The sequence below is a fragment of the Triticum aestivum genome, chromosome 4D, assembly GCF_018294505.1.
Source record: "Triticum aestivum cultivar Chinese Spring chromosome 4D, IWGSC CS RefSeq v2.1, whole genome shotgun sequence".
NCBI lineage: Eukaryota > Viridiplantae > Streptophyta > Magnoliopsida > Poales > Poaceae > Triticum > Triticum aestivum.
In genome coordinates, this window is record NC_057805.1 from 508,449,357 (window position 1) to 508,465,637 (window position 16,281).

Below are 16,281 nucleotides of genomic sequence, written 5' to 3' on the forward strand. Positions count from 1 at the left end.
TGTCTTTTGAGCCTCTTGAGGAATAAGGTAGGCAGAACCAAATTAAATCCTACTTTTTTATAAGACGAAAGAGCTTTAAAATACTTTTTCCTAGGCATTTCAAATATTTTCTTTATCCAACTATAAAATGCATAGCAATGTGGAGAACTGAACAAGGACAGGGAAAAAACCCTCACTACAACCAGTCTAAAATCAGATCAGGTCAAGCCAAATCAGGAGAAATGTGCCTAACTGTTAGGGTCACCACGAGCCCTAACAACAACAAAATGTTAAGAAAATAAAAATTAATAGTGGTATTCCTGGGTGGTTATTTTTATCCAATTAGATAGTGCAATACAGTCAGGCTCTTATCTTTCTCGGTAGCAACCGAATCTTCAAAACCCATCCATGATCGTGATTACAACCAAGATCATAAAACCCCAAATACCAGCCGCATCAGTAAATCAATGAATTTTACACAAAAGCAAAGGTAAGCCTGAAGGAAAAGGAAAGTACCACTCCCGCTTTTCAGCTATGACAAAGCTGTCGTGATCTTTTGGTTTCTGTCCCACGGCTGGGAGGCCGTAAAGCCTTCAAAGCCACGAACCCTTGAGTCCGATGGGCACAACGGCAGCCTCCAAGCTCCGGCTCGAATTTTCCTACATGAACGCAAGTGGGCGATGGCAACAAACGGCAGGCTGGATTCGTGCACATAAACAAATTTGTACAGTTTCTATCGGAGACCTGGACAGTCTTCAAGGTCACTTGTACCTAAAAGTAGTTGAAATTTGCACGATTGCTATCGGAGACATAATTTGTCCATATAAATAAATTGGCATCTTCAAGGTCAATTGTACCTGTAAGTAGTTGCTACAGGAAACCTGGAAAATCTAACATAGTTGCAAAATATTTATTTACATAATTCAAGTTAGTGTTACCATACAACAACAAAACCCACATTTTTCATGCATGCAGTGTGATCGGTTCATTCATGAGATTTGGTAATTCAACACATCATAACTCATTCAAAGGAAAACCGATCATATAAAAGATGGCATATCACGGCAAAGCATATAAAAAGAAGTCAACCAAGAATTAATCAGCAATGCATGTAGCACTCTAGCTACTATGCATATGGGAAAGTAGTGGATGCACTCACCTTCTGTGCACCATGCAGTGAACAGTAAATTCAAAAAAAGCAAAAAGAAAAAAACTATCAAAAAATTCTGAAACTTGGTGGATGTGATTATGAGCAAATGTTTAGAAGCTTGCAAAGATTGGTCACCAAAAAACATCAAATGATCTCCATACAAAACGAAATACAAATGATACTCTGCACCCATGTTACTGTTCACATGTTTTCAGCACAAACTTTGTTTTTATATGGATTTCCTCAAATGTTATTTCACCACCAAATTTTACAAGCACCTAATACATTTGTTCATAATCACATCCATTCATAATTTTTTGAAATATTTGCAAATTTTTTGATCATGGGTCCACTGAGGGTGCAATCTGCATGGGTGCACAAAAAGAGAAGATATAAAAAACCAAAGAAAAACAAAATGAAAGGAAAGGAAAAAAGCCAGAGAAACCCGAATAAAAGTGAAGAAAAAAGAAAGAAAAGAAAAAAACAACTAAAAATTGGAAAAGAAATAAAGAAAACCGGTGCAAAAAGAAAGAAAAAAATGTAAAACCGGCTCTTGTCCTTCTAGCAGGTCGCGCCTGACTTTTAACAGGAACTAAATTTTGGCTTAGTGGTTAACAGTGCTATGAAGGAACTAGGAGATCCCAGGCTCGATCCCCCGTGTGCTCTCTTTTTTACTCTATTTCTTCCTGAAAGGATCGAGAAGAGGTGACTAGAGGGGGGGGGGGGGGGTGTGATTAGACCCTCAACAAGAAAAAGTAGCAGCTTTTAAGTTCTTCAAGTTAAGGTGGAATTTTAGCACATGTTTAAGCATTCAGAATACATTTCAAGCCAGCATGGCAAGAGTATGAGCAGCGGAAAGAGTAAAGCATGCTATTTGCAAGAAAGTAATGGGATGGGATTGGAGTGTGCAAACGCAATGAAGACACGAAGATTTTTGGCGTGGTTCCGATAGGTGGTGCTATCTTACGTCCACGTTGGTGGAGACTTTAACCCATGAAGGGTAAGGGCTGTGCGAGTCCACGGAGGGCTCCACCCACGAATGGTCCACGAAGAAGCAACCTTGTCTATCCCAGCATGGCCATCGCCCATGAAGGACTTGCCTCACTTGGGTAGATCTTCACGAAGTAGGCGACCTCCTTGCCCTTACAAACTCCTTGGTTCAACTCCACAATCTTGTCGGAGGCTCCCAAGTGACACCTAACCAATCTAGGAGACACCACTCTCCGAAAGGTAATGGATGGTGTGTTGATGATGAACTCCTTGCTCTTGTGCTTCAACTGATAGTCTCCCCAACACTCAACTCTCTCTCACAGATTTGGCTATGGTGGAAAGATGATTTGAGTGGAAAGCAACTTGGGGAAGACTAGAGATCAAGATTCTTGTGGTTGGATTGGAATGTCTTGGTCTCAACACATGAGTAGGTGGTTCTCTCTCAGAAAAGGAGTAGTGGAAGTGTAGGCACGTTCTGATGGCTCTCTCTTGAATAGAGAAGGGGGTGGAGGGGTATATATAGTCTCCACACAAAATCCAACCGTTACACACTTTTGACCCAACTCGGTCAGACCAAAAAGGAGAACTCGGTGAGACCGATTCAGTTCAAAATGTGAATGTCATGAATCTCGGTGGGACCGACATGATCAACTCGGTGGGACCGATGTGCTAGGGCTAGGGAAAAACCTCATCTCGGTGTGACCGATTGCATGAACTCGGTGAGACCGATTTCAACAATGAGTAGACAGAGAGTTGGTCAGGCAAACTTTGTGTGACCGATTGCATATTTCGGTGAGACCGAAATAATTGCAGTAGGCAACAGAGAGATTGCAAGGCCATCTCGGTGAGATCGAGATATGTATCGGGGAGATCGAATTGTCTAGGCTTTCTGGCAATGGCTATGTCAAAAGAACTCGGTGGCGCCGGATAGATCAAATCAGTGGGGCCGAGTTTGACTTTGGGTTTTGGACATATTTCGAAATGAGAAAGTGGCTGAGGGCTTTGGAGCATATCACTAAGCACTTTGAGCAAGTAGACCATTAAGCAACACCTCATCTCCTTTTAATAGTATTGGCCTTTCCTATGGACTCAATGTGATCTTGGATCACTAAAATGAGAATGAAGAGTCTTGAGCCTTTTGCCAATCTTTGTCCTTAGCATCATGAAGGGGTTGCACATCCTCTTGTCCATGCCACGCCATTGTTGAACTTTCTGAAATATACTAGATAAAGATATTAGTCCAACAAGAGATATGTTGTCATTAATTTGCAAAATCACCCAGGGAGAACTTGTGCTTTCAATCTCCCCCTTTTTGGTAATTGATGACAACATACATCAAAGGTTTTAGGTAAAGATATGAAGAGTAACAAGTAAAGCTTTGGAAGAGCATGTAATATGCATAGGCCCCCCCTACATGTATGCAATCATGTAAAGCATGTGAATGCATAAGCACGTCAGAGCAAGCAATGAGTTACATGTATCTTGGCTATATACATCAGAGCAAATGATGTAGATACAGGTAGTGTACCTACATGTCCATGAGTTCTTTGTAACAGCCTGATTTTTGGCCATTTCTTTTTCTTTTGATTTTCTGAGATTTTTGATTGAGTTTTCTTTTTCCGTGGCTACGTGGTCTGGAAACTGAAGAAGATGACCTCTTCTTTCTTTCCAGAGTGGCTTGTCATCCCCATCTCCATTCCTAGACCTTGCCATTTCCATCTTGGACCAAATCCCAATATTCTTTTTATTGGGAATATTCCTTTTTTATTAAAGGAATAACTCAATTTTCCCTAGGTTGTGAAGCAAACTATATTTTCATCACTCCTAAAACTCCCAAATAATTCTCATAAATTTTTTGGGTCATATCTTTCTCAAATATGGCAAAATATTTCATTGGCCATGTTTCCCATCATGCTCAATTAATTATTTTCCTATTCTGTCCTGAATGGCAGATTGTGAAGCAAGTGCCATTTATCTTTACCCAATTGACCCCAAACTTGTTGGACACCTTTTCATATCCAAATAATTGCCTCATGCCAAAATTCAACTCCATTTCCCTAGTAAATATTTCTGAGCAATTTTTCAAAGCTCCTGTCTGAGGGAAGTGATTGTGAAGGAAGTACAAGCTAGGCATATCCAAATGAGTTGAAATTTTGCAAGGTTCTTCATATGATCAAATAATGACTCTCCACAAAATTTGAGCTCATGTAACTCATCTATGTGATCCCAGCCCCAAATCCTAGTTTCTGGTCAGATTTTCAGTTTGTGAAGCAACCATATTTTATCTTGCTTCATTTAAGCTGAAAATTTTCCAGGGCATTCTCCTATCCATATAACTCCACCAAAATTTGGCTCAATCCATTACATCATTTGCTCTATGCAAGTTTCCCAAGTTTCTGTCCAGAGCAAAGCTATATGAAGCAAGTGCTATTTTGGTTCATCCAAATGGCATGAAACTTTTTGTGCATCTCAATATATTCAAATCATTGGGCCATGCCCAATTTCAGCTCAAGTGGTTACTCTATCTGAGTGAACCATCATGATCTTGATTCTGGACCAATTTTGGGGTTACGCAGCAGCTATATTAGTTTTTGGCCCATTGTGCTCCAAAACTTCCAGGATCATAGTACATCCTAATCTAATCACCCCAGACAACTCTTTAGGCTTCAATCCATTTCCTGTTGATCAGCAGTTCGCAGCCAAGTTTGATGCAGCAAACTTTAGCTGATGCCTAACTCACACACAGGTCCCCTTCTCTCACGTTTTTGGCTCCCACAGTCTCAAACATGGAAGGACCATCAGCTAGACAACATTTTGGGTACTATAGCGCATTGAATGCCCCGGTTCACGTGGTGACTACGACGATGGCAAGCCTGTGCACGCGCTCTGGGTGCAGAGGCCGCGCCTAGTGGCCGTTTGTGCTTCGGCACCTCCTCCTCTCGTCACCTTCGCGCGCATGACCGTGTCCAACGTCTTCATCTCGTCGTTGCCGTTCCCCTGGACCCCTCTCCCCTCTGGCAGCTTCCTCACCGACGCAAGCCGCCGCGTGCCCACAGGCGAACAGTGGCGGTTTGGCTCTGTTCGTCGCCGTCGTCATCCTACCCGTGCTCCGTTGGCCTCCTCTGCCCTGTGGGCTCTCCCTCTTGTTCCCTCCCGTCATCTACCCCTGAGCTCGAGCACGCGCACACGCGTCCGCGGCGATGACAGTGCGGCACACCCCTCCCCTACCTATATAAGGCTACCCCGAGACCCCCCGAGCTCACCAGCCTCCTCTCCTCTCTCCTATAGACCTCCCTGACTACTCACCCGAGTTCGAGGAGCTCATCTGCCTCGCCATCACCGCCATGGCTGCCGCGGCCATCTTCTTCAATTTGCCCGGAGCCGAGCCCCTCCCCTCCTTCTACCCCCACCAGAGCCCCACCTCGCGAACCTCCCCTGCATCTATCCTCCTTCTCTGGTGGCCCCTTGCCGCGAGCTCACCGGCGCCCGAAGACCTCCGCCTGCCGGCCTCGAAGTAGCCAATGCTTCGGCCTTCCTAGTCGGCTAAAGATGGTCCCAGGTGATGCGCCGTGCTCCGCTGAGCTCATCCTTGGCCGGAGCGCGCCCTGAGGTGGCCGGAGTAGCGGCTACCGTCGCCGGAGTTCCTCTGCCTCGGCCAGGCGCGGGCGCGAGCGAGGAGAAGAAGGAGACGACGCCCCTCCCTGCCAGCTGGTCACGGGCCCCGCGCGTTGACCCCGCCCCGCCATGTCAGATAAGTGGAGACACATTTCGTGTACTACGTTTCCGTTCAGTGAAAGCGTATTTCTGTCTTAGTTCGGTGGCAAATGTGTTTTCTTTATGAGGAGAAGTATTTTCATTTAACTACGGCTTGAAATACGTTTTCTCTGCTCTGAAAATGTGTTTTCTGTTTTCTCACTCAGGGGCCTGTTTGTAGGAATCTTTTTACAGATTGGTCCCTGAACTTCGTCGGTCTATAACTTTTTGCTCACAACTCCAAATGAGGTGATTTCAAAACCAATTTCTTCGTTTTGTCGAGCCCGTTCTGTTTATATCATTTTCACTGTGGTTTGAGATATTGAAAATGACCATTTTGCCCTTGCACGTAAACAGCCCCTTCGGGAGAGGACTGTTTCCGGCAAATCTTTCTGCGATCCTTCTGCACTTCTCCCCGGTGCTTTCTTCATCCCCAGGCAAGCCACAATACCCACTTGCCTGATAGTCATGCAGTAGCCATGGTTTTTAACTTGAATATTTAATCAATGTTTGCTCGTTTAAAATATGGTTACCGTTGTTCCGGTGATGCTTAGAATTTCATGTTTACTCTCGTATTATGTTGTCTTGCACTTGGTTATCATGTATTCCTGCTAGTATTCCTTTCCTATGCTTATGCTTGCTAGTAGTACATGTTGGTGTCGGTGATGGTCTTCGGCGCATGATTGTCGTCTGTTCCATGTGCCGTCGTTATGCATGTTCCATTGCATCCAGTTGGTTAAATGCTTGCATGATAGCATTATTGCTATGTTCGTGCATGATATTTATTGTTGATGCTAGTGGTCATGCTATGTTTCTGAGAAGTGTATACTTGTGATGTTCATGCTAGTCAGTATGCCATGCTCAGTAAGATATATGATTTGTTGTTTATTGTTAAGAAGTAATGATGCACAACCATGCTTATGTTGATGTCATGCTCATGTATTGTAGTTGCATCATGTTATTTTCATATGACTCACCTTATTGCATTCAAGTTTAATCGGACATAATTGAACTTGAACAACTGTTGGCTGAGTCATGGTGCCACCATATCGAGCTCACAAGTGCAGCCGCATTTGCCTTTATGGGGAGGCCGTTAGTCGTCCGTTGTCATGCCTTTTGTCGGTGCCTCCAACGAGGGAAGGTTATGGGCATGCGTTATCCTGGCCCGGTAAGCAGACATAATCTTGTGGACCCGTTGTTGTTATGGTACCAAGTCCCCGTTTGGGACTGTTTATTTGCCACGACGGTGGTAGTTTTGCCTTTGGTAGGCTGGGTCACCCACAGTGGCGGAGCTTCAAAGAAAAAGAGGCGGGCCAAGTTAAAGAAGAGCACACATTTTTTAGGCATATATGTCAACAAACAAGTTAATGGCGAGATAATCATATTCTACATTATTAGCAACATTGTTTCAATGATCTTCATATACTAAAGCACAGTTAACAAAAAGTATTAAGCATTAGGTATGAGCTCTTAAGAAAAAAATAGCTTTTTATCTTCCATTTCTACATATAAATCAGTAATAAAATGCATTAATTATGCTCAGTTCAACCAATGGACAACAAAAACAGACTACTCCAAAGTAATTACAAGTTACCCAGCGGCACGGCTGTCACTTATGAGGAGGTAAACTAGACTAAGTGCATAGGTATATGAAATATCATGAAAATCCTGGGCGGGCCATGGCCCGGTTTAGCCCCAATGAAGCTCCGCCCCTGGTCACCCAGGACTAGCCCAGTGGGGAGTTGGTCGGAGTGGACGTAAGAGTGTCATGGCAATGGGAGAGTACTATTGGAATGTCGTTGGTCCACCCGAATGGGAGTGCGAGGCCATGGGTTCCGTGGTGTGGGTAAAGTGTGCTACCTCTGCAGAGTGTATTAAATCTATCGATAGCCGCGCCCGCGGATAAGGGCCCAGTTCGTAGTTGGTCACACTATGGGTCAACAGTAATAATAATAATGATGTGCTTAATAACAACCCCAGTTCGATGATGAGAAAGAGATTGGTTGTGATCGTGAGATGATCACCGTGGTATCGAGGATACCGAGTTGATGGATTATTAGATGTGATCATGAGATGATCACCGTGGTATCGAGGATACCGAGTTGTTGGATATTTGTGATGTTGTGCAAGAATCGTGGGTAAAGATCAAGCTCCTTGTGGTCATGTAATGATTACTACGGTATTGTTTATACCAAGCTTGATTTGATCCTGAGATGATCGTGTGATGTCCGAGACTGGTAAGTGATGCATGTGATGGTTATGAGGTAACCCAAGCAGAATAGGTGGTGCATGATAGTGTCATCATGGTGCATGCTAGTATCGTCAGATTCATATGTCCATGCCATGCTCATATTGTTCTAGCTGTACCATGTTCATGTTGTTACTGCCATGTTGTCCTGATGATCTCATGATAGTTCCTGGTTAACCTGTAACTGCCATGCTGTTGTTTGTCTTGAATGCTTCTAGTTATTGTGAGCTTGCAAGTACATTCAATGTACTCACCTGGCATGTCATGCCAGTTTGCAGGTCATGCCGGAATTGATTGCTTGTTTGCCGTGGATCCCTTGTTTGCGAGCTAGGATAAGCGTTCCAGCCAGAGTCCCTGTGGAGTGGAGTTCACCACCGTTGTCGTTGTTCCGCTGCTAGGAGTTATTCCGCTGCTTTGAGTTGTTCTGCTGCTTGCATAGAGCAACAGTGGCAGGCATAGTGTCGCTGTGCCGATGTAATTTCTCGTCATATCGGAACCCATTGTACCCAATATAGATTATAATAAAGAGCTGATTTGTTCTATGCTAAGCAGTGTCGTATTCCAGAAGACTTCTCCTCGATCTCTGGCTGGAATACGGGGCGTTTCGGTTTCTCTGAGCTGGGGTGCCACATTCTTCTTGCAAACAATATGTACATCAGCAAGAGATCATCATGCACATGAGTGTGATGCATATACTTACCTTGTGGTCTTGAGCTAGCTTTGGAAGATATGAACTTGAGAAAACAGGGTTAGATAACACAAGAACACTTCTAATAAAAGCAAGTTCAGGAAACCAGAAGAGTACCAAGACTGGTGACATGTAATGGGTGAGTACTTAGTACTCTATTTCAAGGTAGACATGTCCCCAAGGATTAAATATATGCAATGAATTCCAAAGATTTTCTTCCCTTAGATATGATCTTTCTCCCCCTGAATCTGATATTGGATAATGGGAGAAGGTAGGGTAAGAGAAAATCTGAGCAAAGCAAAAAAAAACAGAGCAAGAAATGGTACAAATAACCATACATTAACATGTCTTTCCCCTCTTAAAGACATGTGACTTCTCTCCTCTATTCTTAATAAGCATCTCGAGAAGCTAAGATGTGTTTTATCTCTCCCATGTGATAAGCTTTGATGTGCTCTCTCTCTCCCCCTTTGACATAAATTTCCAAGAAGGGATCTTCTGGATCATGAGCCAAATAGGTCTGGTCCTTGAGACACACTTCAAAGCAGCATGCAGTTTAAGATGCGAGTAGAGGATAAGAATCATCGAGTGGAGCTGGATACACTACTAGGGAAAACCCTAGTAGTAGCGCGGGTTTTGATGCTATCAGCAGCGCGGGTAGCCGTGCTACTACTACGGCGCTACAACTAACAGTTAGTAGTAGTGCGGTCTATGCCTGCGCTATGATATGTCTCCGTCGTATCTATAATTTTTGATTGTTCCATGCCAATATTCTATAACTTTCATATACTTTTGGTAACTTTTTATACTATTTTTGGGACTAACATATTGATCCAATGCCCAGTGCCAGTTCCTGTTTGTTGCATGTTTTTTTGTTTCGCAGAAAATCCATATCAAACGGAGTCTAAACGGGATAAAAACTGACGGACATTTTTTTTGGAATATTTATGATTTTTGGGAAGAAGAATCAACGCGAGACGATACCCGAGGGGGCCACGAGGTAGGGGGCGCGCCCCAGGGGTCAGGCGCGCCCTGGGCCCTCGTGGCCACCCCGTAAGGCGGTTGGTGCCCTTCTTTCGCCGCAAGAAAGCTAATTTCCGGATAGAGATCGTGTCCAAAATTCAGCCCAACCGGAGTTACGGATCTCCGGGAATTTAAGAAACAGTGAAGGGCCAGAATCAGGAAGGCAGAAACAGAGAGAGACAGAGAGACAGATCCAATCTCGGAGGGGCTCTCGCCCCTCCCACGCCATGGAGACCAAGGACCAGAGGGAGAACCCTTCTCCCACCTAGGGAGAAGGCCAAGGAAGAAGGAGAAGGAGGGGGGCTCTCTCCCCCTCGCTTCCGGTGGCGCCGGAACGCCGGCGGGGCCATCATCATCACCGCAATCTACACCAACAACTTCACCGCCGTCATCACCAACTCTCCCCCCCTCTATGCAGTGGTGTATCCCCTCTTTTACCCGCTGTAATCTCTAATTAAACATGATGCTCAACACTATATATTATTTCCCAATGATGTATGGCTATCCTATGATGTTTGAGTAGATCCATTTTGTCCTATGGGTTAATTGATGAACGTGATTGGTTTGAGTTGCATGTTTTATTATTGGTGCTGTCCTATGGTGCTCTCCATGTCTCGCAAGCGTGAGGGATCCCCGCTGTAGGGTTTGCAATACGTTCATTATTTGCTTATGGTGGGTGGCGTGAGTGACAGAAGCACATACCCGAGTAAGTAGGTTGTTTGCGTATGGGAGTAAAGAGGACTTGATGCCTTATAATGCTATGGTTGGGTTTTACCTTAATGATCTTTAGTAGTTGCGGATGCTTGCTAGAGTTCCAATCATAAGTGCATATGATCCAAGTAGAGAAAGTATGTTAGCTTATGCCTCTCCCTCAAATAAAATTGCAATAACGATTACCGGTCAGTTATCGATTGCCTAGGGACAAATAACTTTCTCATGACAAAAAGCTCTCTACTAAAACTAATTTAGTTGTGTCTTTATCTAAACAGCCCCTACCTTTTATTTATGTGCTCTTTATTATCTTGCAAACTTATCCAAAAACACCTACAAAGTACTTCTAGTTTTATACTTGTTCTAGGTAAAGCGAATCTCAAGCGTGCGTAGAGTTGTATCGGTGGTCGATAGAACTTGAGGGAATATTTGTTCTACCTTTAGCTCCTCGTTGGGTTCGACACTCTTACGTATCGAAAGAGGCTACAATTGATCCCCTATACTTGTGGGTTATCAAGACCTTTTTCTGGCGCCGTTGCCGGGGAGCAATAACGTGGGGTGAATATTCTCGTGTGTGCTTGTTTGCTTTATCACTAAGTAATTTTTATTTGCTGTTCTTAGTTGTTCTCTATCTTTAGTTATGGATATGGAACACGAAATACCAAAAAAATTAGGTGTACTTGCTACTCATGGAGATGGGGAACCTCCTAAAACCCTCGATGCTGGTTATGTGAAAAATATTATGTACTACTTTGATAATCCTGAGAAAACCCCATTCAATTATGTTATGGGAGACACGTTGGATCAACGTGAATACTTTAGGGATTATCACTTGACACAAAAAGGGAAACTAATATGGGATCAAATTCATATGTTGCATTGGTATGCTCGGCAACTATGCTTGAGATATGATTATACTTGTTGCTCTAGGATGAAGGCTCCACACCTTCCCTTTTTATGCAAATTTAATGATGATAAAACCTTGGCTTCTTATGCTAATGGTACATATGATTACTATGATGTGGAACAAATAGAAGAATTTGTTGCTTTTATGGGTGCTTATGAAATTGAGTCTGTGTTTAAAGAGTGTGAAAATCTTGATGATGCTGTTTACAGACCTGAAAATTTTGCTATACTTAAATATTGTTATGAGAATTATGAATACAATTCCAATATTGATGCATTTATTGAGAAAGTACCCGCTGTCCAAGAAGAGACTAATATTTCGCAGGAAACTATGGAAGAAGAAATTACTAAAACTGTGAGCTCATTAGATGAAAAAGATGAGGAGGAGAGCGAAGAACAAAAGGAGGAAGAGCGGATTAGCTACCCGTGCCCACCTTCTAATGAGAGTAACTCTTCAACTCATACATTGTTTAATTTCCCTTCGTGCTTACCGAAGGATGATTGCTATGATGAGTGTTATGATCCCGTTGATTCTCTTGAAATACCCCTTTTTGATGATGCTTGCTATGCTTGTGGCCAAGATGCCAATATGAATTATGCTTATGGAGATGAACTTGCTATAGTTCCTTATGTTAAACATGAAATTGTTGCTATTGCACCCACGCATGATAGTCATATTATCTTTTTGAATTCTCCTTACCACACTATATCGGAGAAGTTTGTGCTTATTAAGGATTATTTTGATGGGTTGCATTTTACTACTACACATGATGATTTTGATAGATATAATATGCATGTGCTTGCTGCTCCTACTTGCAATTATTATGAGAGAGGAACTATATCTCCACCTCTCTATGTTTCCAATATGATAGAATTGCAAGAAACTGCTTATACTATGCATTGGCCTTTACTTGGCGTGCATGAATTGTTCTTTTATGACATGCCGATGCATAGGAAGAGAGTTAGACTTTGTTGTTGCATGATATATGTTACTTTGTGCTCACTACTAAACTACAAATCATTGTTAATTAAAATTGGCTTTGATATACCTTGGGATCCGGGTGGATCCATTACTTGAGCACTATATGCCTAGCTTAATGGATTTAAAGAAAGCGCTGCCAGGGAGACAACCCGGAAGTTTTAGAGAGTCATTTGTTTCTGTTGAGTGCTTTTATAAAGTTTAAAAACAAAAAAATAAAGAGGGGAACCCAAAACTTTTCAGAAAGGAAAGTGAAAGTGAGAGAGACAAGCATTGTTGAAGTGGGAGAGCTCCTTGAACTTTGTTCATGCTCACGGAAACTTTGTGAATCTTAATTACAGAAACTTTTCAATAAAAATAATTATCCCCTTGTACAATTCCATTGTGTTATAAAAATAATGTGCCAAGGTTTGCCTTTAGGATGTTTACAATGCTTGTTGGTTGGTGCGGTGCAGGACAGAAACTTTGGCTGTAGTGCGCGATTTTTCATTTTTTACTGGAACGTCAAACGGTTCTGAAACTTTTTGCACTGTCTTTCTGTACAAATTGTTTATTTTTCCTAATTTTGGTAGAAGTTTTGGGGTACCAGAAGTATGGTGAATGTTCATATTGCTACTGACTGTTCTGTTTTTAACAGATTCTGTTTTTGATGCATAGTTTGCTTGTTTTGATGAAACTATCAATTTCTATCAGTGGATTAAGCCATGTAAAAGTTACATTACAGTAGACATAATGCAAAAACAAAATATGAATTAGTTTTCAACAGTACTTAGAGTAGTGATTTGCTTTATTATACTAACGGATCTTACCGAGTTTTCTGTTGAAGTTTTGGGTGGATGAAGTGTTCGATGATCGAGAAGGTCTCGATATGAGAAAAAGGAGGAGAGGCAAGAGCTCAAGCATGAGGATTCCCAAGGCACCCCAAGTAAATATTCAAGGAGACTCAAGCGTTTAAGCTTGGGGATGCCCCGGAAGGCATCCCCTATTTCTTCAACAAGTATCGGTATGTTTACGGATTCGTTTCGTTCATGCGATATGTGCAAATCTTGGAGCGTCTTTTGCATTTAGTTTTCACTTTTCTTTTATGCACCATGCCGGTATGAGATAGTCCCTGGTTGATTTATAGAATGCTCATTGCCCTTCACTTAAATCTTTTGAGTATGTCTTTATAGAATGCTTCATGTGCTTCACTTAAATCATTTGAAGTTTCGATTGCCTGTTTCTCTTCACATAGAAAACCGCCATTTGTAGAATGCTCTTTTGCTTCACTTATATTTGTTAGAGCGTGGGCATATCTTTTGTAGAAAGAACTAAACTCTCTTGCCTCACCTATATCTATTTGGAGAGATGACAGGAATTGGTCATCCACATGGTTAGTCATAAAATCCTACATAAAACTTGTAGATCACTGAATATGATATGTTTGATTCCTTGCAATAGTTTTGCGATATTGAGATGATAATATGTGGGAGGTTCTAGTAAATGGTTGTGTTTAGTAAGGATATTGGTGTTAAGGTTTGTGATTCCCGAAGCATGCACGTATGGTCTACTAACTATGTAACCAAATTGGCGCGCATTGTATTTTGATTGTTTATCTTTGCGTGAAGGTCGGGGGTGCGCGATGGTTAACTCCTACCAACCTCCCCCCTAGGGGCATGCGTAGTAGTACTTTGCTTCGAGGGCTAATAAACTTTTGCAATAAGTATATGAGTTCTTTATGACTAATGTGAGTCCATGCACTACAAAAAAATACACTTCCGTGATGATACGTGTTTGTCACAGTAGGTCACGTTTTCTGTCATGCATGTACATCCATGACAAATTTATGACAGAATCAAGATAGTCATACATGTGCTGTCGTAGAAGTGTTCCATGACATTACCAAAATTATCATCGCGGAAGTGTCCACTTCCATGACGATAAATCGCGCGTCACAGAAGTGCTTTCGTCAAGGGTGACCGACACGTGGCATCCACCGTAACGGAACGCCGTTAAGCTATCGGGTCCGGTTTTGGATCCGATAACCCGTTAACAGCCCCGACCAATGGGGATTTTCCATGTGTAAAATCATCATTGGCTGGAGGAAACACGTGTCGGCTCATCGCTAGGACAGATGTCATCCACTCATTGGACAAAAGGCGCCTATGATACGTCGACACATGGCACGGCCCAACAGAGGCCCATATAGGTTAAAAAGGCCAGCCCGTTTGACTTGGTCAAAAGGTGGCGGGCCGGCCCACGGCAAGCCTGTTAACGGCCTGTTCGCATATAGCCCATTTACAGCCCGCTAACCCAGGGCCCGTTTACGGCCTATCCGAATTAGGCCCAGTAGCGTCATCTGGGCCATCCAATATAATTCCAGCCCGTTTTCACTTCTGGCCCCTGTATGGCCCATGACGTCTTTCGGCCGATATGAGGCCCTTAGTAACTTCGGCCCATTAATGGCCCGTGGTAAAACTGGCCCGTAATGAACAGTGTATCACTTTATACCCATTAACGGCCCATTATTCAGTTGGGCCGTTTCCAGCCCATGTTATCTTTCGGCCATCTCAGGGCCCATTTATTCTTGGGCTCATTTCTAGCATTCGTTTACTTACGGCCCGTTACCGTCAATTTCTGCTTGTGGGCTAAATTCAGCCCGTGGTTACAGTCGGCCCGTTTGTGGCCCGTTAATACGTTGGGCCGTTTTCATAGCGTCATCAAATACGGCCGTTTAACGACGACCCGTTATGGTCGGCCCATGAACGGACGATTTCAACTCTAGCCCATTTACAGCCATAATGTGGTCTGTTATTGGCCCATGTTTGGCCAACCGATCATACGGCCCGTAGAAGGCCCATTGATGATACGTCTCGTAGAAGGCCCATTGTGTTTACGGCCCGTATAAGGCCCATTGTTTCTACGCCCCGTAGAAGGCCCATTGTTTCTACGGCCCGTAGGAGGCCCATGTTAACTATAGTAAATATGCAGCCCATGGTTAATGTGGCCTAGTTTTAAAAAATAGGTTATTGCGGCCACTAGCAAACCGCGGAAGAACTGCACTGACTACAAGAAAACAAATAAACAAGAAAATAAGGAAATAAATAAGCAAGCAACTTACGCTAGGCTATCACGGCTATTACACATATTACATCCACTGGGCATCAAAGTTCGCCACCAGTGCAAATATAGGGAACACCCTACACTATACAAAAGGAAGGTTGGCATAAAAGTTAACAGTCTAGCAGATAAATGCACCACCAGAAGTCCAGAAGCTCAGTTCATTTGACCTGACTGTTACGTTTTCATGCTGTATTGTCCGATGGAGCACCATAACCTTCGCCTTCAGTTCTCCTAGGCTCCTGAACAACGCAAATGTCTGATAGTCTGGTTTCAAAACCATGCATATGTTGACAACATCGAACAATGTCTCTCCTTGTTTCACAAAGGGTATCTGTTAGGGAATGGACTTGTGTCTGGAGCGCAGATACAACATTGTTTTGAGCTTGCATATCTTGATCATGAGGCAGTTTGGACGAGATTGCCTTAACAACCAAGCCAGTATTACGCAAGAACGTGCTTTTGGCACTGTTAGTGGACAGGTACTGACCCACTGCAGCAAGAGCTGACATTGCGGTTATAGTTGCCTCGCCACCTTCAGAAGGTGGCGGTTCCACCATTTTTTCCATAGCTCGCTGAAAAGTTGAGGTTTTACATTAGTAGTACCAGAACAGAAGATATTAAGGAGGCAGCAAAACCAAACAAAATAGTTTTGCTCTATATACAGAACTTATTATGGTGAACCCATGTAAAATAATAGTTGTATTTTATTGCAAAGTACATAATAAAACCAGGTTCCAAACATATGACCATGTACC